This window comes from Penaeus monodon, chromosome 40, assembly GCF_015228065.2.
Source record: "Penaeus monodon isolate SGIC_2016 chromosome 40, NSTDA_Pmon_1, whole genome shotgun sequence".
In the NCBI taxonomy this organism is placed as follows: Eukaryota; Metazoa; Arthropoda; class Malacostraca; order Decapoda; family Penaeidae; genus Penaeus; species Penaeus monodon.
The window spans coordinates 17,057,817-17,062,816 of record NC_051425.1 but is presented as its reverse complement, the minus strand read 5'-3'; the positions used below and the strand labels follow the sequence as shown (position 1 = coordinate 17,062,816).

At 39.5% G+C, this 5,000-nt stretch overlaps 1 pseudogene; it reads left to right on the top strand.

Annotated features, from left to right (window-relative positions):
• LOC119598027 overlaps window positions 1–5,000 on the top strand; it is an 11,368-nt pseudogene that overhangs the window by 1,421 nt on the left and 4,947 nt on the right.

The window sequence follows — 5,000 nt, the reverse complement described above, 5'->3', positions numbered from 1 at the left end:
GCCACACCGAAATGCCCACAGTTGGGAAATGCTACTGTTGAGGGGCAGGAAGACTGTCTCTATCTCTCCGTCTACACACCTCGGGTAAGTCATAATAAGCCCTATACAGCAGTTCATACCTTGTTTTGTAACCCAATTATTTCTTGGAAAATTATAAGAAGGCGTAGAAATTTCATATGATTTGATTATCCAGCAGGCGGTATGTCATTGGTATAAATAACGTTATAAAGAAATACTGAGATTCAGTAATGAGGAAGGCAACTTTCACTACTAGCAAAAATAACGAAGACATTGATTAGTCCGTTATCACCGCCCGCTCCTCTTGCATACCCTAACTACGCGATCGCCTTTCAGCCTTACGCGTCGGACTTGCCTGTCATGGTGTGGATTCACGGCGGAGGATTCACGAACGGTCAAGGCGAGGTCTTCGGGCCCCTTCCTCTCCTCACGAAGGATGTGGTCCTCGTGGTAATACAGTATCGCCTGACCACACTGGGTAGGCATCCTTAAATAGGCCTAGCGACTTTCGATAGGCCGAGCGAAAGGATTCTAGCATTTGATCGTAATGTTCTTTGGCATATTCTGTTTTGGTTGATTCTACTTCCTTTCACTGAACAGCAATGATTCGTGTTCTTGAAACCGCTGTGATCTTGCAGGATTCTTATCGATTGAGGACAATGAGCTGCCTGGCAATCTAGGACTCAAGGACCAAAAGGATGGCTCTCCTGTGGGTGCAAGACAACATCCGTGACTCGGCGGCGACCCAGGCAAGGTCACCCTCTCGGGGAGAGCGCCGGGGCAGGGGCAGGCATTTCCACGTCCTGTCTCCCATGTCTTCAGGTGAGGCTGACGTCTGGAGTAATCTCTAAGAGGGGGATACAAATGTAAATTAGTACGACTGAATGGACAGAACACTGATTACTTGATACAGTTGCAGAAAATATCTGTATACAATATCGTATCAATCATTGAGCGTATTTGTGTACTTCATCACTTCATTACCCTTTTATGTGACTTTATCCTTTAGTAGCTGTCTGTTTTTTTCGTCCTATATCGTTATGCCAAGATGTCATACCAAAGTAAATATAATTAGAGACTCGGTTAATACCCATTCGTCTCTTCAACCTACACTCACACTACCTCATATATAATTCAACCCTCACCAGGACTGTTCAGCCGTGCTATCCTGCAGTCGGGGACATCGCTGTGTCCGTGGGCTACTGCGGAAAACACAGACAGGTAGCCGCTAAGATTGGTCAGATGTTCAACTGTTCAGGGATAAGTGATCAGCAACTTCCCAGCAGCTCAGCCTTCGTCGCTTGTTTGAGGAATGTCCCTTACGAAGACTTAATTTCAGCCCAGAAGAAATTCGTTGTGAGTCTATGCATTGATTTACTGATATTCTCTATTCAAAAAATAGTAGTGATTTTACGAAGGCATTGGGGGGTTCCAGTTACTCCATTACGAAATTTATTTAAAGACCATCTAAAATGATAATAATAATAATGATTAATAAATAAAAACAAATATATGGTTAAAGTAATATGAGTTAGTTAGCACTTAAGTTTTGTATTTTGGTTTATGTAACTAACTTTTCGAAATGTGAATACTATTTTCTATTCATGCAATAGCTCTCTTGTGAAAGTTCTGTCTCTTACTTCTATGATAGTTATTTTTTCTAATGCAGGACGATGTTTATGTCTTTTATTTTCCAAAATTTCATACCATCATCATTATCGCCATCATCATTTTCACTATCATCATTATCATTATTATAAGCATCATCATACTTAGCAGCAATGATGGTAGTGTTATTCTCATCACCAGAAGTAGTTGTAATTGTGTTGTCATCCTTATCACCATCATCTTCATCACCACCAGCAATCAGTAACAATCGTGTCTCCATCATCATCATCATCATCATCATCATCATCATCATCATCATCATCATCATCACCGTCACCGTCACCGTCACCGTCACCATCATCATCCTCTTCATCACCACGAGCTATCAGTAATCATTATCATATCACCACCATAATTACCAGACATCACTCATGACCATATAATCCTCACTATCCCAATCATCATCCACAATCACCTCTTCCACAGAAAACGTAAAAAAGTCACAAATTAGAAAGCATATAACTGCTCACTTTTTTCAGATCTTTAACGAATCCCCTCAATACATGTTACCGCGCGTTGATGGCCATTTTCTACCCGACTACCCCGCGTTTGCTGAGAAGAGGACGCTATAACAAGGTGGACATTATATCTGGGATTACGCAAGATGAGGCACCCGTGATTAGCCTGAGTAAGATTTAGAACAGCGGTTCTTTAACCCCTTTCGTTTCTTCTCCAAACCTCCTCTCTGAACCTTTGCCCAAACGGCATTACTGGGGGCCCCATAATTTTTCTTTTTTCTTTTTTGTTTAAGGTTAACTTTGCGTAGAGGTAATACGAAAAAAAATCAACACGAAAAAAAATGATTTATTGAAAACGTCACTAGTCTAAAAACCCTTTGTAAAAGAAAAAGAGCCTCATTAAAATTGCGAAAATTCGCAGAAAACCTCAAACGACACCTAGGTTAAGAAATGCTGATTTAGAGGATCTTTAGTGAGAACCTTCATTTTCTTTTTCTCGTGAATTTTTTTTCCTCTTATTAGCCTTTATAAATCGTAAATGGAATTTCTTGTCGTTTATCTATTTATATTGCATTATAAGACGTGCTACATTACGCAATGCATTTCAAACTGAAGTAACCCATGAAGGGCATATTTTGATGGAAATATTAACCCACAAACGTCTGGTTTGAGATCTTAATCAATTGGTCTTTTCTCTCATAAAGCCTGCAGGCTGATTTTCCTTTGTTAGTCAGTTATACGCTGGGCCTACCCGTAACTAATGACATGAAACGAGAAGCACAGCACTGAATCATCAAGATTTCATTCTCGTGAAAGGTTTTATCTTTTATAAATGTTATACACTGTAGACTCACATTTCTTTTACCATTTCCCTACTTGTATTGACATTGCTATACCCAGGGCAAACCCACCAAGAAACAACTAATCACCTGTTTCTGCCTTCAAACAGTTTTCACCTGGACAAACCCGCTGCAAACAGCCTGGTCCAGAACTTCTCTGGCAACGGACCGGTTTCACTGATCTTCGAAGCTTGGGAAGATGACCCGGAGTCCCTGGCACGCCGAGCCTTCCACCACTACCGGGGCGCCTTTGAAGGGGCAGAAGAGAAACGGGATTCACTTATCAGGGTAAAGAGATGATGGTAATGAGGGCAATAACGATTGGGTATTGATGTCTTATAGCAGGGCTACTAAAACTATAAGGAGAAAAAGGTCCATTTTAGACAAGTTCCAATATATGCAGAGGTCCGAAAAAATATTTACATACAATCGTGAAGAAAAACCCCGCCAATGTGAGTACTCCATAGTGTTTCCATATATATTTATTCTTTTCATAATCACTCTTTGACTACTTCATACAAAATATAAAGCTAACTAGTGGAAAAAAGAAAAAAAGAAAAAAAAAAGGAAAGAAAGATAGAAAAAATATAACATATATACACACAATTTTATTTAATTATACTTTTCCCCTCCTGGATCCTGGGGTCCCGCTACAACACTCAGGAGGTTTTAGGTTGTCAGTGATCATAATGAGGGTAATGATGATATATAAGCTTGTTAATTAAACAGTGTAGATAACGATATATGTTTGTTTATGATCATAATGTGGTAATAATATATAAATTTTTTAATGATCATTGTGTTGGAAAAATTTCAACAATGAGGAGGATAGCGATTTGAGAGAATCACGGAGAAAGTAAATTAGATTTTTTTCCAGCTGTATCATTAGTGCTATACTCAAAAACGCGCAGTCCTTTAAAGATACCTTGGAATGATAACAATAATCGAAGTGGGTATTAAAAAAATATAACACCCTTTTTTTTAATGAAAATACCAAATGTCCCCGCTTTTCAGTGATAGAATGTTCGACATGTGTCATCTTGACGCGGTCGGGCAACCCTCAGAAATCTCATCAGAACGTGTTTACATACAAACTGCAGCATGACGGAGAACACGAGTCTGTTTTTGGTCTTTTCCCTACTACTCCGGATTGGTACAAAAGCTGTAATAATAAATTCTTTCAACCAGTTCGGAGAGAGAGATATGGTTACATGATTATGATATTGTTCTGTCATAGGGGTGCAAATATATGAATTCCAGGGCTTGACGATTTATTACACGGGTTGCCAAGTCATATTATCGTAGAAATTGACGAATTATCCCAAAGTAATATTTTTTTCCTGTTAAAACGTCGGTCACGCAGATGATATTTTGTACCTATTCGGTCAAGCTGAGGGCAACAGAACGTTGAAGCGAGACGAGGATCTATTCGTTAGCCCCATCATGGTAGAGCTGTGACCAACTTCGCTTCCGTCGGGTAATGGGCAAATATCTCAATTTTCCCGTTTTGTGCGAGTATTAGGGTGCTGTTTCCACAATCTGTCCATGTTAAAAAACACTGGGAACTTACAATAACCAGTGTTTAAGTTCCAATAGTAATTACAATACTATGATCTCAATATTTATAAACTGATTTCGATTTCCATCACAGATAACTTTCTTCCTCATCATTTATGCTCGAATAGTAAATTTCATACTGTGATCTCAGTATCATAAACCGATTTCGATTATCCATTACAGGTGCCCCGTGTTTACTCATCGTGTGTTCCAATAGTCTCCTTTCATTTTCACGGGGTCTCTCTCTCCTCTTTTCAGACACCCGACGCCTGACATGTCCCTCGGCTTCAAATGGAACCCGACGTCCTTCCCAACAGACTCCTATTTGTCCATCCCTCCTCACCACCATGAAAACTTCGAAGGGCTGCGAGGTTTTTATATCATATATACTTTTTTTTGTTTGTTTCAATTTTTCCCTTTTTTAATTAAACAAAGGAAATTTAATGACGGGTTTTTGGAG